The sequence below is a fragment of the Amblyomma maculatum genome, chromosome 4, assembly GCF_055883805.1.
Source record: "Amblyomma maculatum isolate TAMU_Amacu chromosome 4, ASM5588380v1, whole genome shotgun sequence".
NCBI classification, from domain to species: Eukaryota; Metazoa; Arthropoda; class Arachnida; order Ixodida; family Ixodidae; genus Amblyomma; species Amblyomma maculatum.
The window spans coordinates 38,706,392-38,731,670 of NC_139347.1; the positions used below are offsets into that span (position 1 = coordinate 38,706,392).

General features: G+C 46.4%; 1 protein-coding gene across 1 annotated transcript in view; it reads left to right on the forward strand.

Annotated features, from left to right (window-relative positions):
- Positions 1–25,279, forward strand: part of LOC146190762 (uncharacterized) — a 137,671-nt gene that overhangs the window by 76,248 nt on the left and 36,144 nt on the right. The gene's annotated exons all lie outside the window — the stretch shown is intronic.

Below are 25,279 nucleotides of genomic sequence, written 5' to 3' on the forward strand. Positions count from 1 at the left end.
TGCATTCTGGGGTGGTTACGATTGGTGGCTGCCTAACGTACTTTTGTTGCGAAAGCAACATTACGCCAGGTTTCGGCCCGCCGCGTAGTCTGTGGCCGCAGTCACGATATGACCTTGAACAGCCGCAAAGAAGAAGAAAAAAAATGAAGACGAAGAGGAAGAAAAAGAAGACGAAAAAGACGATGAAGAAGGAGAAGAAGAAGAGGAAGAAGAACGCTCGGTCACCGGCAGCTAATGCTTTCTCTCCACATTCGGTTCAGCAGCATTAAACCATTCTCATTTTTTCGACTTACTTTAGCGGTCGTAAAACTCTCACCTTGGTTTGCGTGAAGAAGTGAGCGTTAGCGCGAGCGTTAAATGGCTAAACGAGAGCTATAGCATCTTTCACTTAGTCATGTTCTTTCGCCTTATAGCCAGCAGCGCCTTCCTGCGTTCAGGTGTCGATATTTATGGCGCGAATATAAAGTTATTGTATGCTCATAATGATCAGACATGCAACTGACCAGTCATCAATCCAAAATGATCATCTAATCTCGGCACATAATTATGAGTAAGCCCTCGAACGCCTTGACACTCGATGTCAAGCACCTGCACTAAGTGCCGACCTTGGGGCAACCATTGCTATAAATGATTTCAGTCACTGCCGCGAGTGACCGACACCAGAAGGACACCCACGTTTCTTCGAAAAGCCATCTGTTTGAAACCGTTCCGCGTAAGAATAATATATAGCACTCTGAAAATTATCCTAACCTTTGCCAACAATGGCTCCGAATAGTTAGTTTCCCTTTTAGTCCAATTTCTTGTTTCAGCTAAGTGCCAAGATAAAATCTAAAATTAATGGTAGAGACTTAACCGCGTCATTCGGCGTTTTAATGCAATGCCTTGCAGACTTGGTCCGTTGGTACTTTGTTTTTCGGCGAGAAGGTCGCTCTACAAGTTTGCCTCTCCTGCTTTTGGCTCATACTGCGCTACGACAGTGCACCTGATTCGCGTTCTTTAACGCCAGGAGTAAGAACAAACAAAAGAAGGAAACATCGCGCACAACCTTGGCAAAAGAGAACAAAAAAAAAATGTTTTTTTTTCCCCCTCTACATTTACTCCGACTTATCCCGGTTTTCTCCCACACAGCCTCCTTCGCCTCCCCAGTTCCTTGCCGCGGTTGGCAAGACGCACAGCTCGCCGACAGGCAGCTCTGGCTGCTGCCAACTAGTCACGCCTAATGACGTCGGCAGGCTAGGCCTAATTAGGCCTGAGGCGCTCGTTTCCGTGCGCTGGGCCAGTTATTGGCCCGCTTGGTTGTTTTTCGCGCGCTGTTGCTGCTGCTGTAAGGCAAGTGCCAACGAGACAACGACGTTGTTTGCCTGCACCGGGAGGAACAGCGGAGCTGGTAGAGTTAACGTGCCACCTGTCTTTTGGGTGCATTACTTGGATGCCCGTTTCTTGTCTGTTCTTATGCACTGTAGATTAACTCTCACTTTCTTATTGTAGATTAGCTCTGCAGGTGCTCTGCCGGGTAAGATGTGTTCCTAAACTACCTGCAACTAAAGTGCGCGCGCAAGATGTTTGCTTGTTTTTCTTCCTTCAGTTTGCTATCACCTCGTTAAGCGTGGAAATTACTTCTTTCTGTTTTTTTATTATTGCTCATTAATTACGGAACAAATGGTTTTATAAATTGAAATATTAATGGCACATACACGTGTTAACCAGCCAGCTACATTAGACAGTTGTTTATAATCCGCAACTCTGAGAATTTCCAGTGCAAAAAAAAATGAAAATTAAGATAAAGATAAAGGCGAGAGGAACGAAGAGCACATATGATGATATGTACAGCACCTAACAAGGCGAAGCTAGTGGCGAGCTTCCGACTAGCAGCCCTCGTCCTGACTTGGCCGTTTTCCCATGTCTTTGTTTTGCTTTTCGCGATACACGTTATCGATATCGAGTATCTACACGTCCTCTATTCTGTCATTAATAGTGTGCAGTCCACAGTACTCATACCAAAGATGGAGCTTGCACTGCTTTTTTAATAATAAGTAATAATTCCTTTGTTATTTTAAATTTCTTTTTAGATATTCGTTGCTTAGGGTAGCGAGGAAAGCGATAAATATGTCTTCCTGACAGGCGTCCTACGGAACACTATGGAACGAAAAATGCTAGGGGTAACATTAAGAGTTAGGAAACGTGCAGAGTGGGTCAGAGAAATAACTTAAGTTACTGACATTCTAGTGGAAATCAAAAAGAAATGGGCATGCGCAGGTCACGTAGTACGTAGAGAGAGGGCAACCGATGGTCGCTTAGGGTAACAAACTGGATTCCAAGGGAAGGAAAGCGTAGCAGGGAGTATCAAGAAAGTTAGGTGGGCGGATGAGGTTAAGAAGTTCGCAGGAATCAAGTGGATGCAGCTAGCACAGGACCGGATTAATTGGAGGAATATGGGAGAGGCCTTCGCCCTGCAGTGGTTATAGTCAGGATGATGATGATGATGATGATGATGATGATGATGACAGGCGTAATACCATTTTGCTAAAGAATGGCTGTCGAGTACTTTTCCGCGTTTCCGTTACAGTCACTCTGCATAGGCTTAGAACATCCACCATCGGCAATTGCACTTTTTGACGTATTAAACTGGCGTTTGTCGCCACTGTGACAGAACAATCCTGATTGGTTGAGTAAGGGTCGTGACGTAATGCTGACGCCACAAGCGGTGACGTCAAGGGTTAGAATAGGATCGAGCCTCCGACACATCGGTGGCGAGTCAGACGCCTCGCTACTACGCCGCTGAGGGCACCTTCGTTCGACAAAAGCTGTGTGTGGGGACAACATAGATTTTACTCAGAGTGATCTGCGTGGTTTGCGCGAAGAAAAAAACGGTTTTATGTAAAAAAAAAAAAAGAAAATCTTCTGAGGATGTGTGCACACGGCCGTATGTACATGTGCAAATACACACATAAAATATGCGCTGTGAACATAGTGCAGCTCGAAAGAAATTTCTTTCTTTATATGGGCAAGACAATCTACACTAGCCCTTCTTCGATTGTGGTAATTTACCTCTCGTTTATGGCCTACGGAGGTAAGCTAGATTGATTAACTCTTGCCATTTATTCTACAGCATCCAGCACATCTTTTTCCTCTTCCTCCTTTGTTTGCCATCGGCGGACCAATATAGCGACTAACTACCGCAGCTCGAGAAACAACGCTAAGGCCCGTGCGAAGTAAAGAACAACTTGAGCCGTAATAAGTCCAGGCGCAGCGATTGACCCATGACCCCGGGGCGTGCTGGAGGAATCGCGCCTGAAATAGCGCGCGTTCCCGATTGGTCGATGAAGCACGCTCCTAGCTGTAATATCCTGCCCCGAGCGCCTGCGCCGAACGCCATTGAGGAACGGGAAAATAGCGACGCCCAAGAAACACTTTCCGGCCGGTGCAACACCCCTATCCCCTTCCACACACCCCACCGCCGCCGTTAGCCACACCTTCCACGTAGCCGCCTTGCGCGTTCGACGACGAGCAAATGAATAAGCTATACCCTCGCGAGAGGTGAGAGTAGGTAAGAGGGTCGAACATGGACTATTCTCCTTTCTTTCGGCAGCTTCTTTGATCGCTTGACGCGGACCACACCAGCGGAAGAACCACCTTTCACTGACCGGACCACACCATACCGCCTCGGGGCACTGCGATCGAGGACTCGAACGCGAAAGCTCGTCTAAAAGCCTAGTAATAAATGAAAGAAGTCAGTGCTGATGGGAAAGTCTTTGTCTTCGATGTGTGCGCCGGGTTATACAGATTGGGAGAGTCGCGCGGCAAGCTGTAAGAGATCTGACTGCCACCACCGTGCAACACCGACATATAGTAAATACACATACACATATACGGCGTGGGTACTTGGAGTCGAAGCTTTCTCGGCCGATCGCCCCCTTAGCGGAGCGTGAGCCGCGAGCCAGGGACCTCCAGCTGCGCTATTGTTTCCGGCTGGCCGGAGAGATTGGATTACAGACCGCCGTTCTACGACCCAAGAGTCTGCACTCTCTCTCCCTCCTTTCGCCCGCCTCCTTCTATTTTTCTTCTATCCGATGGATGAAAACGGGTGCAGTGTACGTGCGCGCGCGTTTTGACCCGCAGGCGCGGCAACAAAAGGCAGGGAGAAAGTGACGTCGCCTTGCCTCTGTAGGCCGCTTCTTGCACCCTCTGCCCAGACTGTGGTGTGTCCTCCATCCAGTTGTAGCGGCTTTCTTCCTTTCTCCGGAGGGTGTCATGCGAGCCTAGTGAGCGCGCGGCGCGCTGTTGAGTTGCGAGATTGCGCCGACGTCGCCGTCCTGTCTGCGTCTCCTCCATACCCTGATGAGAGTGCTTCCCGGCAGGTCACGTCGCTTTGAACGACACCCCCCTTTCCGCACGCCCCTCTGCTTGCTCTGGGCTGCGACCGTAGCCTCTTGCAGCCGCTGCCGCCGCACCCCTCGAGGCAATGTGGGAGTCACTTCCTCTCCTGCCAGGCCGTCGCGTGTGCTTGGGTTTTGCCCGGATTAAGGGCGGTCGCCACGGGATGAAGAAGCCTGACGACTCACTACGAGCAGCGTGGTAGACAGGGGAGCACGAAAGAAGGCGAGCGACTTCTAATATATTGTTAGGAGTATCAGTGTCTCTAAGCCGTTTGACTGCGTAGGATCCTGATGTCTGTATAGTTTCATTTTTTGTTGTTGTTGTTGTTGTTGCTGTTGTATATTGTTTTCTCGACTTGCAAAGCCGTAGTCAACGAACGCTTCGTCGTGGGGATTTCTTTGCTACACTTATGAGTTTTTTCGTTGACTTTTGGTTGCGTGTTTTCTTAGATATTAAGATAATTTTTCTGTTTCTAACTAACTTTGTATGTTTACTGCGGGGGAATATTTCGCTGTAAGTTGAAATACATTAGCAAATATAACAGGATATTTTATTTATCCTGTAGTGTACACTGCAAGATGCGGCTCAAAAATGAAATATAGAAGTACTTTACGCGTTCAGATTCCTTTAGGGGAGAAGAAACGATAACGACAGCTCTAGACGTAGGTCTGCGCTTCCAGACCACTCGGAGGTGCCTCGTGGATGCCTGCCTGAAGTTTGGATAGGGCGTTTTTCGGGACCATTCGACAACCTGTAAGCGTTTTCCGGCCCAAAGCACTGGAGGGACCCCAGGCTTCCTAAGGACATCATTTCAATCAACATCATTATCATTAAAAAAAAGTGTAATTGTGCTTACGACCGGCAGCACCCAATCAAGTAATAGTTTCTTTTTGCTTTTTTGCTTCTAGTGTTAGTGTTCTAGGGTTGTTGCTTCCAGTGTTCCACTTTAACTCTCAAATGCGCACAGTTGTGTTTTGTGGTAATATTTGGTATATTAAAACTTGCACCTTACTTTTTGCGTTGAACCTAGTAGACGTGGTAGACAAAGATGAAGAAAGCGATCCCGGAATTATGCGGTGGATTCGCCCCGCCGTGGGTACGTGCTGTTACGACTGAGGTCATCATCATCATCATCATCATCATCATCATCATCATCATCATAATCAGTTGAATCTATGGGAAGTTGATAATGTATTTTCATGATAGTTGTGCCTAGTGTGTTACGTGTATTTGTGCTCATCTGCATTTTTGTTTGGTTCGTAAGATCTTTTCATATGCTTTCTTTACATTCTTTCCAAGCTGCCAGGTAGTTGCTTATGGAATCTTGTTGTGGAGTAACAAGTAGCGTAACTGATACCTCTCTTCGCATTTCAGCACTGACGGAAAGCAAGACAAGCTTCAATGCTCAGACATATAGGTGGCCGTTGTTATGAAACTCGGGCTCATCTTAGATTTATGCCCTTCTTTGCAGCCACCCGATACTTAAAGATGGCATTTATTGCGCAACTTGTTCAAGTTGTTCGTTCCAAGAAATTGCGCTCAGCCGTCTCGGGGCTAGGAAGCACGCAGAAAAGATAATACCGACAAGGGCAATATGCCAAAGGGAGGTCTGACAACAGCTTCAGGAAATGACAAACGCATGGCTGTTATCGAAAATAAGAAATGAAGTTGTTACAATAATGTACAAAAAAGTACAAGAAATATCTGCGATCAAGAGCTAGAAGTCAGAAAATGTTTCAAACATCTCGGGTTCGCTAAACCAGAGAGAGCATAGCTAAACAGCCAAAAGCGTTTAAATTTCTTTGGAAGCGTCATCAATAAATTGAAAGAGTCTGACGACAAGCTTGTTGTGGGGCACGGCAGGCGCTAAGCTGATTGTTTTCGAGTCCCTCCATAAAAAAAGAAATAAAAAGAACAGCGCGCTCGCACCCTGCCACGTCCTTTGTTGCTATTATTTTATCGGTTTTGAAACGAGAGCGCGGCCCGCCGGTTTTTCAGTTTTCTTCGTTACGGGATGCTGCCCATATTCTTCGAGACAGCGTATGCCCTGCGCCTCGGTGAATTAAATTAGGCTCTGTTCTCGCGCACCCTTTTAAGCGAGCGTTACACAAGCCGCGTCTCTTTCAGTATGAATTGTTACCGCGTGTTTCAGGGCGGATTTCTCCTCTATCCCTTGCGCGTACGTATTCGGTACCCAGTTTAATTAATTGTTGTATGGATGCACAGAGCTCATTTTCTTCTCATGGAGAAAAGAAGTCTGCAACTCTTGGTATTGCTTTCAGCTTAGGATCACTGAAACAGGCCTGGCTCTGCGGTTGCCGAAAGCCCTTGGGGAATAAGATCTCCTCCCGCAAGAGAGTTACGCAACCGACGCTAGCTGCATTACGGCGTAGAGCTCTTCGCAGGGCGGGGAAAAAAACAAACACCGAATCATGTAGCTTTTCTGACCGGTCTCATGAGAAGAGGAATTTATTACAGCTTGGTCAACCACTCCGTGGCGCTCTGCATTGATTGGGTCACCGCACTGATAAGGCTTCGTAGATGTCAGCCGCGTTTTACGTATTTTAAATCGACCAAGCAAAGCAAAGATCTCCGCATTGAAGCATTCGCTGGTTCTGTTTAGTTATGCGCAAGAAGATAAATGCTAGTCATAGGGGGTTGTTTCCTTCCTTTCTAGGCAATAAAATAATTAATCTAAAGTATATAAAATCGACACTACAGATCATGAATCTGGTTGGAGCCTTCTACGTTCATAATCCAAAGCTCACTTGCTAGTTTAGGTTAGGTTTGTTATGAAAAAATGAAAGGGAAGGCGCTTTAACTGATCGATCCGGATTGAATCCTAAATAGATGGGGGTAGAATTGCGCTGAGAAGGACAAGGTACATGGGAACGAGAAACGAGACACTGGACTGACAGGTGGTCATAACGATGAGTTTCACTCACGAAAAAGCAGCGTCTTGCTTCCTCTGCGCACACAAAGCAGAGTCCAGTTTAGAAGGAATATGCTGTAGTAGAACGTTCTTACGGGCTGACTGTTTCATTGCAGATACGGGTAGAACTGCGCGAAAAAGAGAGGGAAAGAGACATGGGAACTAATCTGTCTTTTCCTCGTAGTTACGTCCCTATATGCAATGAGCCAACTAGCCCGCAAGAACGTTCTATTACAGAATCCTAAACCACATTCAAAAATGAAGGGATGAATGCGCTGTAGTTGGTGCAAGCATATTTGGCGCTCGATCTTATTTGTCCAACCTCTTAGTTTATTTTTTCACTTCCTCCTCCCTCCCTTCCCTCACGGTGTGTTTAGGTGTCCACCGGAAATGAGACAGTTACTGCGCCCCGTAAACGCGCGCAAACTAAAAGAGTTCATTATAAATTAATTGTACCAAACATTATGAGGGAAGTTCAATAACCCGCATGTTATGAACAGCGCAACTAAATGATTTTTAAAGCTTTGAAATACGCACAAACGCGCAAGTGTAACATTAGAGACAAATAGAACCGCGCCGACGGTGCCTTTTATAATTCAGGTTCATCGCAATGGGGTCCCTTCTTTCGAAGGCGTCTTGAATGCTCGTTTACTTTACCTTTGATTGTTGTCGTAGCTCTTCGTATGTAGGTTCGTTAGTCGCCCATTCATACGCTAAAATCGATCGTCGATGTTTTCGCCTCTTGGCTGCATAATTTTGTTTCCCAGTGCTTCTATTCTCCTCAGTAGAAGTAATTCGCACATTTGGGGAGCATTTGTGGCATTTAAATCTGCCTTAATATTACCCTTTAGTTATTCTTATTACTGAACCAAGTCTTAATATTCCTGGCAGAGCTTAATTACAATAAATGTCAGCCTATCGATATTCTCGCATAATGAAATATCTTATGACAGTTTTTTTTTTCTTCTTCGAACTGAGCTAAACCCACCTTGATGGTTTGTTTGCGATAGTTTGTTACCGTTGCGACCGTGGCACTATCCGACTTGTTACAATTAGAACTGACCATGGATCTATGGAGAACTTTTGTCCGGCAGAACCTAGTTAACTAGTGTAAGCTCTGTGTCACAAACCCCCGCCTTTACGGTAAAAAAGGCGCGGGCTCCCCTTTACGGTTACCCTTCGTCCCTCTATGAAGGCAGCTTGTGACACTCTGTTATGGATCGTTTAGCCATCGACGGCCAGGCACCGCAACAGCCGTGGTTAGCATGAGGAAGCGAGCCACTCTTAAGCAGCTCTTATATATCTCTCTAAACAACTTTCACGTGGCGTCGAGAACGCTGGTTTAAACACCAGCGGTGATGGAGGAGGAGCCCGCGACCCAGCTGGTGGTTACGTGACTGCTAGGCTGACGTCACTCGCGGTACGGCGCCGGCGGCGAGCCGAAGGAGCGAGCGAGCGCCGCAAGATGCGCGGATGATTGACCTATATAATATTGCGCAGATGCTTGACCTTGGAGAACTGTCGCACAAGATCTACGCTCTGAAACTGTGCCCGCTTTATCCTGGCCGCTGAAACGGCAAAATCAGGAGTGTTTCACGGGTCACTCGGTTGGCCCAGATGCACTGAAGTTGTGTGCATGTGCATTCGCTTGTATAGGACACGTCAATAAGAAAAAAAAAATACTGTTTTGTAGCGAGAACTACATTGGCCACAGTGAGAGAGAGAGAGAACAACTTTTATTTAAAATGCCTGCAGAATCGGTTAGGCTGCCTCCAAGCAGGGAGGACAAGCTTTTACCGTGACGCGGCCACTACGTCAGTCTCGTGCGTTGTGCTCCTTGAGGTCTTGTTACGTCCCTCGCTACTTCCGCGGGTTCGAGAGGGCCGCCGCCCCCTTCTTGGGGGTGCTGCCCCCCCTCTCCTCGGTTTCACTCGGTCGCTGCCTCTCTAGAGCTGCCGAGACCTGCTGGACGGCCTTGAGTTGTGTCTCTTGATCACAGCTCCTCGTTGCAGCCTCTAGCTGCGGCGGGATCGTCGTCTTCTCGCTGGTTTCGCGCGGATTTACGCTACAGTCCCAAAGGATGTGAGCCGCGGTGGCTCTCTCCTTCGCGCACAGTCTACATATGTCGCTCGCGTGCACACTCGGACACATGTGCTTCTCGCTATTTCGCCGTGCCTGTCCGAAGAGCGAATAAAGAAGAAGATTATGATGATGATTGGTAGAGGCGAACGACAAAAGCGAGTTGCTAGGACAGAAGGTTCGTTCGAACATTGTGACGGCGGTGTGCCCCGGAGTTCGACGTAAAGATGATGTCATACTACTCTAAGTCTTCTACACCCGAATGAGAATGATCAACGACGAGAGGCAAGGGGTGCACATACGTGAAGGGATTCCCTTATGGCATAAAGCTGAAACCATAGAGTAAGCTGCGCTTGGGTGGATGTCAATGAGTAATTACTCCCTTATTAGAGTAAACTACTATGTGCAAAATCCATATCTTTGCTTGCAAGACGAACCTAAGCATAGCCATGCTGATTGCTCTCGCGTAACTCCAGGTTTGACCACAACAATTTTATGTCATATGTTCGCCTGGTTCTTTTTGCTTTTGGCGCGCCTGCGTATTCATTCCCTTCTGTGCGCGCATGACTGAAAGGCAGAGAGCTCATGCTCGATGGAGAGCTTCTAATATTTACTTTATATTCTTTTTGCTTCCCGAAATGCCTAAACGACTACCTCATTTCTCCATATTGCTGCGTGCCATCATGCGCACTGCGAAGTGCGTTCGAAGTGCGCTCAGCCACTCCGGCCGACATGACATTCCTTCAGATGACTAGCTTTTGTTCTCTATTATTGTTCACGCAGTAGCGTTAAAGGTCTCGTTCTCGAGAAAATCAGGCGTCGGTGTCGTCGCCGCTGTGAGCGAAAAATCGCGGCCATGCTTCTGTTGGTAGCTGGCATAGCCGTGAACTGACTGGTAGGCGGATTGCGTGATGTCAACGAGCACATAATAAGAAAGCGTTAAGAGGAGCTGCCAACTCGGTCAACCTGATATTAAGGGGCACGCTGCCCGTAGGTCAGGCAGCTGGCGCGTTCGTACGGCTTGGCTTGGATAAAGCGGGGCTTAATATCTAAGTCGCGTGCATGCTCATTCACGCAATTTGGCAGTCTACTACAGCACGCCAGTGAGTACGTGTGAGAAGTCAAAGACAACAATTAAGGAGTCAGTGATTGGGAGAGTACCAAAGTGAATGTACGTGAGCGAGAATCGCAGGGGAATCTGCTAACGGGAGCCATTAGCGGTGTCACATCATACCCTTAAAGATGGAGCTTAGTATTCCCCCGAATATTTTTTGTTTTACATTTCTTTATTTTCGATTTCTTTTTTACGGTAGCTGGAGCGAACGGTGGCGGCCGAGCAGACTTGATCCAATTTGCCGCTCCAACGGACCTTGTAATAATAAACTAGGTTATACTATTTTCTAAACCGCTCTCTTTTAACCGAACTAAGGTTAGTGAAACTGCTATCGTAATCCGGTTATTTTTATTTTTCCTTTGACCTGTTCCGTCGTTAGTGTCCACGAGTTGTACCGTTTTTTTTTTTCGTTTTTTTTTTTTTTTTTTCCCCGCTCCATTCAGGCTTTCAGTTTTGTCGGTCTGCAGGCCTGTATTACTTTCAAGTAAACAACTGCGCTTATGCTCAGTGGGGATTACGTAGGGGTGCGGTGTGTCGGGGCGAAGAGACCAAATTTCTACCTGAAATAAATACATCTTTACTTGGCATCAGTGTTTGCCGACCCGGTAGTCTCCACCACCCTAAACACCGATGCCGAATATCAATACACCATAATCTGGTCGCCTAGCGTCAGTGTGTGCACATCCGGTGCGTGTCGGGGTGCCCCTCGCACTGCTTTTCGTTAGCCGCCTTGTATTTGCACGATAAGAACGGTACTGCGGAACGAACCAGAGGAAGCCTCGTGGAGCTTCAAAGTCCTCCGGCATAAATTAGAGCTCCAGGTGGCTTGAATGTCCCCGCACCCTGGAAACCTTCAGCGCAGGTTTATAGGAGCCTGCGTTGTTTACTTACGACGCAAAAAGGCGTTAAATATTATCGCAAACTTCACGAAGAGGCATAACGAAGGCAGTATAGGAGGGCTGGAAGGGCGTGTTTACCTTGCTTTCGGAAGCTTTCAGAGACACCTGCCGCCCTAACGCTGCGTTTAAGAGAAATACCAAGTGACAAGGTCGCTGGCAGATATGGGCGAACTAAAATATGCATGGGCTCAGTTTATTCTACTAGAGGAAACGATGCTTCGGTTTTGAAAAATGTGAAAACCTCCACCACTCAGCTTTAATCGGAGCATAATAAATCTGAAAATGAAAACGTGCGACGCGACTACTATACTTTCTGGAATGATGGAAGACAATGTTCTAGGCACTGAACCTCGCTGTTTCATACGGCAGCCATTCTACAGCTCACTTTCCGCTGCAGTTAAATGTAAGTGGGATTGTCCATGTGCCGATATTTCAGCGTACTTTCAGCGATAGTTCAGCGTGCATGCAGAGAAGCACCACTTCGTATAAAATTTTGAACAAATGCTGCAGCATAGCGTGTATGGTATTCCCGAATGTGGATTGATACCTAAAGTTGCATTGAACTGCAACAGCGTGATAAAACATCCGCACGTCCTGCTCCTTTCGACACACTGGAATGCGAATCTGCTGGGTTGTCATCGCAAGAATGCCTTGACAATGAATGTTACAGTGCAGGCCATGCCTTACTAGGGGCGACTTCCGCAGAGTGCAATCCAACATCCGTCAAGCAGCCTGTAGAAAAAAAAAAGATACATATATTTACGGGACGCAACGTTACTTTGGAACTGGACGCATTCCGTCCCCTTAAAAGGTTTTTGAACTGACCACTTTGGTGAAACATTCGTCTCTCTCCGCGCGCGGCGAATGGAGCATAGTACAGCAGAAGTCGTGTACCGCTATATAAATTTTCTGCTTACGCGTAGTAGACCGTCGGGAATGTTTCGTATGAAATTTCCGTCGTCCAGACTCTCGCTTTGGCGGCACAGCTACCAGGCACTCCCGCAAATGCGCTGGCGGAGCTCGAACCATACGTTCTCATAAAAGTATACGGATCGCCGGACCTAAGACATTTCTCCCTCCACTCCCACTACCCTCACAGTAGCGTGCCACGCGCCGCACGAGTCACTTTCTTGGATGCTTTTTCCGCTTGCCTTGCCACTGCTATCGAGGAGGTGCGCCCCTGGCTTCCATTTATGTGGCCCACACGAAGGAAAGATGAATTTCGCAAGCACTGGGACTGCCCAGTGGAGCGCGCTGACTGCTCGCATTATATCGGGTTAAAAGCTTGTGGGAAAAGCAGAATCTATCCTCGATACACACATACATGTGCAGCGGTGACCTGTGCGTCGGAAGATGCGAATGCTTTGAGCTCTTCCAGGGAAGCGAAATGATGGAGCCAGATAAATCTTGATCGCAATGTACAACGGCCCGGAAAAAAAAAATGTTTTAAACGTGGATATCGTCTTCTACGTGTATATACATAGCACCGGCGAAATAAGGAAGACCAAATGAATGGAAGAGTTTTCTGCAGTTTATGAATTTGAAGTATAGGCTCCTCTATTGCTGAAGCTCTTGGATCTTGCACGTAAAGTAGTAATTGCACTTAAACTTGAACCTTGTAAACTTTCAATTTCTCTCTAAGAAGTGTGCTTCACGTCATGTCCTTGTGGATGCGGACAAAAAGCCATAAGCATTTGGATAGTTCAGAGCAGCATTCAAAAACGAAAAAAGCTCACTTAACGATTCATTTGAAAGGGAAAAAGAAAAGGGACGAGATTGACAGATTGCCAGTAATGATGCATTTCATGCGGGCGAAATTGTGCGAAGCGGTAAGTTTTGTCGGCGCCCCAAGCTCGTCTCTTTCTACAACTCGTTAACAACAACGTTCCATCGCCACTTGTTTTTGTGTTTGTATAATAACAGTTATATACGACGTGTGTACCATTGCAAGTTTCCAACAAAAGCAAAGAGCGTATTAACCTGGATCGAATGGTGTCCGGGAGAGCGGAAGTTCTGCACAAGAAATTTTATATAGCGCGCTACGTGTGTTTCCGCTGTCAATTTGATACCATGTGCCCGAAGGTTTGTTTCAAGCTTGCAGCTGTCGACCTTCAAGAGTTTTTATTTTACCTTATAGGTTTTTGAGTAGATGCAGCAATTTTGGCATTCCGTAGAAGAAGGGATTGATTCTTATTGACAGCAAAGGATTCTTGCGCTGTTGATGTATTTCTTTTTCTTGCCCCTGGAGAGAAACAGATTTCATTATGAAAAAGTACACAGTTCCCCTGAATTCCGCCTGATGTGAAATATGCTAAGTGCCGTCAAAAGTACTGGGTTCCGAAGCTTTTCAATGGCTTCACCGAATACGATTTTGCATATTGCGCAGAGTACCGAAGACAAGCAGGTTATAAAGAAATTGGAGACGCTCGAGCTCTCAAAGTTTGAACTCTGCTGCTGATAGGCATCTCGTATCTTCTGTACGTGACAGTATGAAAGAATGAAAAGATAATATTAACTATGGTGACCCTGGAACAAATATATCGTGGCACATACACGTGCGCGCTTATTAGCACTCATATAAATCTTGTTTATGCTGAGCACATATCGTGGAAATCGCCGTAGCTGTGTGCCGAGGTAATGGTCTCCGAAGTTCAAATATTTGGTGCAGAGTTTTTGTCCCGTCATTATTGCTGCGATACTCTTATGCATTTAAAAGTATTTTGTTTTAGGGTAAACATTTAATTCCTTGCATCGTAAGGAAGATATGTCGCATGCTTTATAAACCGCGTGGAATGCTGTTACTGTTTAAGTAATTCGCTCCTCGTATTGTATGTCTCTTCAGACCTTCCTTATCCCGTATTTTTGGCTCCTTTATAAACCTGCTTAAGCTCAACCAACGCGTCAGCACTACTCATCGTTTTTAATGTTTCCGCAGGGCCACCAGACTCGCACCGTGTCCAAGTCAATCGGGGCCAATGTCCTCTCAATAGCCATCGCTTTTCGGGCAGGCCTCACGACGACTACGCAAAAGAAGCTGCAGCATTCAATAAATAAAAATACACAGACCAGGGCGGGAAAGTCCATTGCACCCCCAAAAAAGCTACAAAAAGCAGTTAGAACACAGGGGCACGCATGCCACGAGGCTGGCAGCTAACCATCGAATAAGGCGCCAACGAGGTTCTAGCGCACACGCTGTTGGAGGTGTTACGCCAGCAGCGAGCATCGTCTCCTCAGTTTATCGGGATGCAAAGGGGAGAGGGGGCTCGCAATATAGAAACAAGGCAAGGACGATAAATAGAGGGATAGGGAAGGATCCAGGGCGGTGAGGGACGGGGGAAGCCTATTCTGTGTGTACGTCCACAGTCAGCGACCCAGCACGCTGCTGCAGCTGCTCTGGAGGAGATTGGAAATTCTTACGAGAATTCCGGCCTTCTCCCTGTTTCTCTTCCTCGTGTTTCCTTTTGGACGTAAGGTCTCCGCTATCTTCCCTTTTCTATATTTCGGGGAAGAAGGATGGAGCCCAGGGAAAAAAAAAGGAGGTTCTGGGCGCTCCACAGCTGGCATTGCTGCTCGTTGCCTAGATACGCGACGAGCTCCTTTATTTTCCCCGGGCGTCTCGCGCGCAGGGCAAGAAGAGATCGCTTTTATTGAGGCGGGCGTGTCTTCTGAGTACAAGCGTGTGCGCAAGCTTGGCGAAGGCAGGGTCCGTGGCGTGTACGTATACGTCGTTGGCGATGCTTGTTTACAGGTTGTGCTATCGAGAAAAAATAACGGGGACTGAGAAAGAGCGGGTCAGAAAAGGGGGGGGGGGGGGGGGGGGGAGGTGCTTTTGCTTCGTGTTCAGCGTGTGTGTACGCGCTTGAATCGCTGCTTATATGTATGTGTCCTGAAAAAGAAAGCTTAGGCGTCCAAACACAGCTGGCTGCTGCCGCAAGACGTCGTCGCGGACCAGCGGGCTGTTCGCTGTGAAGTATTCGCTTGTCGATTGCCTGTCGATGGAGTGCGCATCCTTTTCTCGCTCTCCTCCTTGCCATGATTTGCTTTGTGTCGTTCCTAAATAGAGGGCGAGTTTTATCGTGGGAAATTTGTCGCGTGGTTTTCTGCACTCACTTTCATATTGTTTTTTTTTTTCCGCCTCGACATTCTTTCGTCTCAAAGGAAGCAGAGTGGGCGTTAATAAACTGCCGTGGAATGGCACTGTGGTTGCATCTCTGATAAGTGTTTCGTTGTGTTGGTCTCTACTTTTCTTATTCCTTTTCTTGTAATGCATATGCGCGTCTTCGTTCTTAACGTAAATTCATTAGCGCCGCCTTGAAAGCTCTGGGAGACAAACAAAAACAGCATATATGTGTCAGGGTTAGCCTGCTGCTAGAATCAGCGCAGTTCGTAACCACAAGGCGCAGATCAAAGCTAGAAAAAAAAAAAAAATGTCGGCAACACTTCAAACCAAAACCTTCGTACGTGAAAGAACCATAACTGCATTTAGCGGTCGTGAATGGTCTGCTTTTAAAAGTGAGGTAGATGCTTAATTCTGTTAGATGCAGTATATTTAGGTGGAGTACAGCACAGTGTTATCTATGAAGGCGTAAAAAAAAGAACGCGCATTTATTCATACGATGAGATGCGACATATATGCTGTGCTGGCACTAACGGTTGTAACTTGATCTTCGTATTGCACCTTTTAAATTTGATTTTTTCCTTGAACTTCTGCTGGCGAAGGGGTGTTTGAGAAGGGGGGTGGGTGACCCCAGAAGGTGAACGGAAGGTGCTCCGATAAGCTATAGTTTCTCATGGTCGCTAGAGTCTTCAGACATACACACATAACGGCGTTTTTGTCGAAAGGGGGCTGTGCTGCAAACGTAGAAGGATAGAAACAAATAGAACAAGTGGAGCAAAATGATCGCCGAGTGCCCTGGAGTAATATCCGAGATAAACGGCTGCACTGATAAAAGCAGTGGGGGTCGAAGTCATTACTGTTGTAACTATATATGCTATTACTTATGCGCTCGGAAGGTGTGGCGGTCATAGCCCCCCCCCCCTCCCCCCCCCCCCCCCCCCCCTTGTGCAGATACTACGCTCTTAGAAAGCGTTTACGACACGCCGAATAGAGTTTTCAAGCTTTTAGGAAACCTTAGTCGCGTTAAAGAAGTTTCGGTGTTTTAGACTGAAACAGGTCTCTTCGATTTAGAGGGGCTCCGTAACGTTCTCTGTCGAAGGCTTCAAATGCAGTGAATAGGAGTCGTCATGTTTGCAGACTGCAAACGAGCGCGCTAATTCCACGCCCCGCTGAATGGTACGCAGTACTTCATAGTGAAAGAGATGCTGTACTTCATAGGGAACCTGACATTGCTTTCTAGCTGACAGGCATGTCTGGTATACTCGAACGAGCTGTAACCGCCATGCAGCAAGCAAGATTACGCGTGGTCACAGGTATTTGAGTCCACTCTTAAAATAGGGGAACGAACGCGTATCATGACGCTTTTCTGTAGGCTCTCTTTTGTGAACTTAGCAATTAAATTAACTTGCATGTGTCGCACATTTATTCCTTTCTTTACGTTTAAACGCAAACTAGGCTACTTGTATTGCGTAAGTTGCTGTTACATCAACTTTCGAAAAGCAACGTTCGCACGTGTCTGCCGCAGCCACTATTCGCCGTCGTTGGCTTCATAGTAAAAAAGGGACTACTCAATAGCATCCAACCGAGCGCACACATACAGCTATGGAGGAGAAATTTCGCAGAAACTTCGTAATTGAATAAAACTTCGTCCTGGTCAGGGGAGGAACTGTACCAAGTCGCTGTACCAAATAACTAACCAGAATGTCCAGTGTAGGTGCGAAGGCGATGCCGAATGAACAATCCAGCTTCCAGCGTGTTCCGATACCTCATCTAGTGGTTCGGTCCACTTCACCTTGCCTGATTTTCCTGATCCCATATGGCTGCCACCGTTCAACTTATCTCGAAAACATATCAGTGTGTTTGTTGACTGATCACATCTAGGCCCAGAGTTCAAAGAAAAAGCTCCTTTGGCTTTTGCTCTCCTCTGATATTTCATAAGCTTTCTCTGTGACCTCCTCTATTTAAGAAAACTTGTTGCGCGTGTATCCGTCAAATGACCCATGGCAAACGTTATTTGGCGACAAGACAGATTTCTTCTGTGCGTTACGAGCAGACGTCTATTTCTTGAGCTATACCGCACATAAAGGCCACCTCGCCGCCATGGCACGTTCTCTCCACCACCCAACGCCACCTCCTTACTTTCATTACGTGCTCCTCGCTCCCATTTCAATCTTCCTTAATTTTATCTTGCGGTCCTATTTAGTATCAGATTTAGTATCAGGTGCAGCAAGTCAGCTTGGAAAGCTGTGTACAGACAGTTTTTTTTTTTTCTGGCCTCCCATCTATTAAAAAACCAATAGCTAGAAATTTCACCCTTCCAGACAACGGGCCCAGCGGCAGGGCAGCTCACGCCTTTGCCCTCTCATATCTTTTAGCGCCTTTGCGCGGTGTTACCGAAGAACAGCGTGCCTCGAAATTCGCTTGCAGGGACCAAGTGGCGGAGCGGGGTACCAAGGCAGCAGCTACATGTACAGCGATCAAAAATACATAACGACCGGCCTGGGCACAGTCCATGCTTCTGTTCTTGTCCTTGCTTCGTAGCCGTGGCCGACCTCCGCAACGCACAAAGCAGTAAGCAGAGAGCGAGGCGGGGAGGGCGGCCAATTCCCGGCTTTCTCTTTGGCCCACCCCCGGGGGCGGTTGCAGCGTGGACGGGAGAAGTTTAGCGCGCAGGGCAAACACTGCGGCGGCGCGTCGGTTGGGGGCCCCCCTGTTTGTTCTCTCTTTGCCCTGCTGGACAAAAAATTCGACCCTGGGGACGTTTCTGGGGGCTCTGCTTCTTGTCTTCTTCGCGGGCAGAGACGGCCGGTGCAACCGGAGGTTTAAAGAGAGTCGGAGGGGTGGGGAGGTGCAGTAAGCAGCCTGCGGCGGAAAACCCTCCCGAGAAATGAACAGCGCGCCTGGGAGGTGCCGCAGGTTCGCACCTTCCACACGCACGAAGCGACGGAGAAAAGGAGAAACCACGTTGAGGTCTGGAAGCTTCGCAAGCCTCTAAGCCTTCTTGGTGGAGCCGTGGCCAGCGCTATGTACTTTTTTTTTTTTGTGTGTGTGAGCGAGTTCGTGTTTGTTTGGCTGCATGTGTTGCATGTGTTGCATATAAAAAATAGAAATAAAAATAGAATAGCGGAGCTGAAAATAGAGAAGGAAGAGGTGATGCGCAGGCAGTTTTAATTATCTAGAACATGGAAACGTGTAACACTGCATTTTCAGGGTTTCCTTCGGGCGACTTCCTCCTCTCGCTCCACCTTCTCCTTGTTTGTAACTGCCACCTATAGACTCCAGTAGACACGATACAAGTACCAAATAAATAACAGAGGGAAGTATCCGACTCCTTAGCCAAGACGGGCTGAGATGCCTGTGCTACTAGCGATGACTTCGTTTTGTGCACGTTCATGATGGCGGACTGAAGGGGATGGAGAGTAAAAAAAAAAAAAAAAAAGTATCGTGAAAAACGAAAAACGTTGATGTATTGAAACGAGTCTTCGAAACTGTACTTTGAAGTTGGTGTTCTGCCCAACAATAAAGCAAGATCCAGTAAAAACAGCGGAAACCGAATTTCTTTATGCGTGTTGGCCGCAGCCTCCGTCGCACTGAAACCTTCCTTGCACTGTAAGCAGGGTTTTCGTTGTTTTTGCAGCTGAGAATGCTAGGCACTAAGCGTACATAACTGTATGGAATGGCATGGAATGAGAATTACATCTGTACCCTCACAAACTCCTAGGCCAGCTTTCGACGGTCGGTCACTTCACTTTGGCGAGCAAGAGCGCAGTTTTAAATGGGAGAATCTCCACCGCGTGCTCTTGGCATCACTTTTCACGAGGATGAACGAAACTTGACTTCTCCTTATGCATTTCTTTCTTGCGATTTAATTTAACTTCGAAGATTTTTTTATATTCTAAGGGCTCTCCAGAAGCGTTCACAGATTGCCCCTGCCGCGATGATTCATTGATTAGGGTTCTCCCGGTAGCGGTGGCCGCCTTCTAATAGAGGATAAAAGCAAGCCGCCCGCGTGTTGTAGTCGATGTCAATGTACATTAAAGAATCCGGAGGGGTCGACATTTCCGGAGCCCTCCAACACAGCGTCCCTCATAGCTTGAGTTGCTTTGGGACGTCAAACCTATAAAACCCCTAGCTTGTTACCAGGATAAATGTGCACTACTTCGTCCTTAGCCGCTGCATCCGATATACATTTCCATTTAATTCACTTCAGCGCGTGCTATCGAACGAGAGAGAAGCGCAAACGTGGCAGGAAGGGAATATTGCTGCAGGTCACGGAGCAACAACGTTAGACAGGCTAAACAGTGGATTTTGTTCGATCTGCTCTTGCGACACGTGACGACTGCTCCTCGTCAGTGCAAACGATCCGCTTTCGTAAAGGTTCTTTTTTTTTTTCTTTTTTTTTTTTTTCACTGCAGCGTACACTACTGGCAAGCCTCACTATTTGCGACGGCGCGGTATCTCCCGTCCAATACGGCGTCAGTGCTCCCCTCACCTCGGAAGAACAAGGCCTCAAAAAAAAAAAAAAAAAAAGAAGAGCTTGGTAGCCTTCACATAGGCCAGTTAGGGTTGATAAGAAGTAGAAAATAAAGTGCCACAAACTAGTCCAACTATCGTACCTGTGATTTAATTGTAGCTTCGTAGAGATAATTTATTAGGCTAGCATTAAAATTCGGAGGACACTTAAGGTCCGCATTGAGAGCGTTAGTAGCTCCCGTCACTGGTTGCCCTCGCAGATCTTCGTTTTATCGCTAATATATTAAGTTGGGCCTCTGTTATCTCACACGAGCTGATTAGTGTGTACTAATAAGCTGTCCATTATACGGAAGGCCGACCGCCGTAGAGATATGAAGTCCCGTTTTTACCAAGCCATAAAAGCGTGCCTGCGCGTCCTAGAGGGGTAGCGTGTCTGTACATACACACGGGCACGCACGCACGCACGCACGCACGCACGCACGCACGCACGCACGCACGCACTCACGCACAAACAGTCAACGAGCTTTACATCAGTAAGTGGTTTCCAATTTTTTTTTTCCATTCAGCATTACGCTTGTCGCAGTGACGTTGCACGTTATTCCTTGCGTCATTGCGTATTTGAGTTATGAAACCGAGAAGTCCATCATGTCGACGATTGTGTTCGTTCTGTAAATACGTCTTAAAAAGAAACGATGTCTAACAACAGTGCATATCTCTTTTCTTTGTATAAGTTTCAGCCGTTTTCTAAACGATACTAGCAGCGAATTGTCATAATGAGTAGCGAAACAAGCAATCAGAAAACAGAGAGAGAGAGAGAGAGAGGTGGTTGGAAAGGCGAGCAAGCGAGAACAATTGTTGGCAGCGTCGTCGCGGGACCCACTATACCAGACTACAGACTGCTGCAGTTCAAGCTTCGCCAAAACGTCCCGGAGAGCCAACCGGCAATCGCCGCCCGCCCGATATTGTGCGCGTGTGCCCTTCCTCCTCTTGCACCCCGTTTATGACGAGCTGGTAATGATAGGCGAAAATTACGTTCGAGATAACCGCTTCCGCGTCGGCGCGCCCTTTCACCCTCCCACTTTCTGCCCTCGTGCACGGGCGAGCACCCAAACGGAGTTTCGCGTGAAAATGACCGTGCCTTGCCCCTATCTTGCGTGGACACGCTGTTTCAGCCGACGCAGCCAGGAATGCGCACCCCGCCTGTGTTTCCCGCTCTGGGAAACAACTTGTTTTCAGAGCGAATATGCGGGCGAAGGAATAAAAAAAAAATTAAATAAAGAATGCGCAACTAAGACGGTAAAAAAAAAAAAAAAAAAAAAAAAAAAAAAACATTAAAAAAATTAAAAATAAGACAGATAATCGAGCTTTCAAGCCGGCTGTATGGCTAGGAATGCAGCGGAAGCGATGTGAAGGCAAATCTATTTGCTTCCCCTGACCGGAGTTGTTAACGCGGAGGAGGGGTACGGACTCGGGGAAGAAGTTAACCAGGAAGCGTGCGTGGAACGATGTAGTCGCTCATTATCGTGCGACATTCGTTAATTACAAGGACGTTTTAAGTCATTATCTTGGTGCTTTCCAATGCAGGCCTTTCTTTTAGTGGGAGCCCATCAACTTTATCCGCCCTGGGTATTCATCTCCTCATTTCCCCCGCTTTTTTTTTCTTCTTTGAATTTCTACATTTGTGTGGACTTAAGAAATACTATAGTCTTTCTTCATGGCACGCGTACTGAATTTGTGTATAAAGAAATTTTACCACTCAAGCATGTATAAAAAAGTCGAAAAGGGAAAAATGGTTGGCTGGCTTGTGGGGTTCAACGTCCCAAAGCGACTGAGGCATGAGAGACACTGTAGGAAAGGACTCCGGAAACCACCCGGGGTTCTTTAAAATGGAAATCACGCAGAATAATAAAGTTGAACGTTGAGCTAGTTGGTCACACATCTTGTAAGAAGGCAACAGAGCAGGTAACCAAACAGAAGAAGCACACACAGACACAAGGACGACGCTGCAATGACAACTATATTGATCAGAATCCGCACATCTTCTTCTCCCTTCACTTTACGTCTGTAGCCAACTTCATCATCTTTAACGTCCTGCCAGTAAGCGTAAAAAAATCTAATTCCTTTTTCAACAATACCACTGAAGGAGTACTAACACATCGGTCTCCCGAGTTTCTGATTGCACATGCTTCGAGAAGTCGGGCACTAACCTCGCAGTGCACTACTAAGACTGCTTTATTTGCAAAGACCAAAAATGTCCAGCTGACCTCCACAATGTGAAGGTTTTGAAAAGGATTAAGGACAGGGTAGCAAGGGAAATTTTCGAAGCATGTGTAATCAGGAACTCGGGAGACCAGTGTGTTAGCACGCCTTCAGTGGTATTATTGAAAAATGAATTAGATTTTTTTCGCTTACTGGCAGGACGTTAAAGATAAGGAAAAAGTTGGCTGCAGACGTAAAGGGAAGGGAGAAGGTGTGCGGGTCACATTAGAGGAGAACAACAACAACAACAACAACAAGATGTGCGGGTTCTGATTAATATAGTTGTGAATGCAGCGTTTCCCTTGTGTCTGTGTGTGCTTCTTCTGCTTTGTTGCCTGCTTTGCTGCCTTCTTCCAAGAAATCACGCAGATTTGCGACGGTGAAACGAATGCGCTGTTTTGTGCTGCCCGGGATAAGGATACGTTATTTCATTACGTTGTTCGATCTGGTATTACTGCATAATTAAAGTTAGCGCCGCGTATTTTCTTCTGTCCATAAAATACTCGCAAAACATTCTGAGTGACATTTTTTTTTTTCTTGCCAGAAGCATATGGGAATTTCTGAATAAATATCTTTCACTGGACTCGGTTCCAAATTTGTTATCTATGAATTCGTTAACTGTGAAAAGAGAAGTATTCCACTTCCTCCACCTGAAAAAATATTGAGAACCCAACTTAGCGGTAGCACGAAACCACAAGGACGATAAGGAAAGTACGCAACACAAGCGCTAGACATCAACTGGGTCTATTCACAGATAAGCACGCATTTATATAGCGTTTATGTTGTCTGCTCTCTCTTCGTCCTTGTGGTTTCGTGGTAGTGATATGTCTTCTTAATCTAAGCCCCTTCTTGCCTAGTTTTCTGCATTAAATACCTCCAAAAGCGCTGCACAATGTTTCATATAGTACGATGAGGCCTAGCCCGTGGTAACAAACTAAGGGCTGCTCGGAGTCACCTGCCCTGATCTGCCGCATTCTTTTTCGTTCTCAGAAGTTAACTAGTTAGTAAATACTAATTAGCTATTTTGTTAATTATTTGTTAAATAATTAAGCGGCAAGCTACGTTCTTTCCATCAAGCAGGCACGCATTTTTTAAAGCATGTTTTACCGGCCGAAAATGGTACCTCGAGCAATATGAGCTTCCTTTTATTTATTTATTTATTTATTTATTTATTTATTTATTTATTTATTTATTTATTTATTTATTTATTTATTTATTTATTTATTTATTTATTTATTTATTTATTTATTTATTTATTTATTTATTTATTTATTTATACTGCAGTCTTTGTTCAGGGCCTTAACAGGGTGAGTACATACACACAAATGAACATACAGAAAGGCAGAACAATATTGGTGAATTATTTCATGTGCTCTTCAGCGGCGCCACTTCAAAGTCCCCAAGACGCGTCCCAGATAACAAAATCCGCCTTTAGCTGCAGAGCTTTCCTCGGTGAAGCTTCGTGTGCGCACTTTGCAAGTGGTTTAGGTAGCAAGTTACTTTGAAGTCCAATCAATAAACTACATAAATTGTATACCTTGGTGAAAACAGCGTAGCTAGATTTTTTTCTTTTTTTTTCTTAGGTGGTCTACCACTTCTGCTTTGACTCTTTGTGTTCTGTTCTGTTTGTTCCTCGAGCCAATAAATCAAATTTAGCGAATTAGTTTTTGCTAATTAATAAACTTTGTCGAAGGTAAAAAAAGATACTACAGATTAGGAGAGGCGATTATGAACTGCTCTTATTTGGTAGCCTCGCCGTATTTTAAGAGTTTGGCTACATTTACACTGTAGATATTGCACTGTTGACACGAGATTAATACAGCTGCCCTACTGTTTTCGAGGTTTGTTGCTTGTTTTTTTTTTTTTTTGCGAAATTTGTTCCTTAATGATTTTCCTCGTCAGTGTGCATTTCGTTGCTTTTATGCAACAATATACGTACAAGCGCAATTTATATTTTCGCCAAAGGAGCATAAATTTTTGCACCAGTTCCGAGTGCTGAAAACACATTCAGTAAAAACAGCGATTGAAATCCAAATTCTTCACTTTTGATAAGTATGGTATTGAGGAAATTTGATTCTGTCCTTTTATCGGCCGAATTAAGCGTCTCACAACAGCAGCCAGCAACAAAAGAAGGTCATTGCTTTCTCTTGGGTCGTAAAAAGGAGCTCCCTTCTGGCCCCATGTGTACCTGGTCTACGTCCTTATTGTGCACAAGGTGGCCATGTAACCCGGAAGATTTAACGTCATTGACTTTGCACTCACTGGAAATATACCCCCGAATACCAAGACAACGCCGCGAAATTACATATCCTCCTCCCTTCACACACACACACACACACACACACACACACACACACACACACACACACACACACACACACACACACACACACACACACACACACACACACACACACACACACACACACACACACACACACACACACACACACACACACACACACACACACACACACACACACACACACACACACACACACACACACACACACACACACACACACACACACACACACACACACACACACACACACACACACACACACACACACACACACACACACACACACACACACACACACACACACACACACACACACACACACACACACACACACACACACACACACACACACACACACACACACACACACACACACACACACACACACACACACACACACACACACACACACACACACACACACACACACACACACACACACACACACACACACACACACACACACACACACACACACACACACACACACACACACACACACACACACACACACACACACACACACACACACACACACACACACACACACACACACACACACACACACACACACACACACACACACACACACACACACACACACACACACACACACACACACACACACACACACACACACACACACACACACACACACACACACACACACACACACACACACACACACACGCACACACGCACGCACGCACGCACGCACGCACGC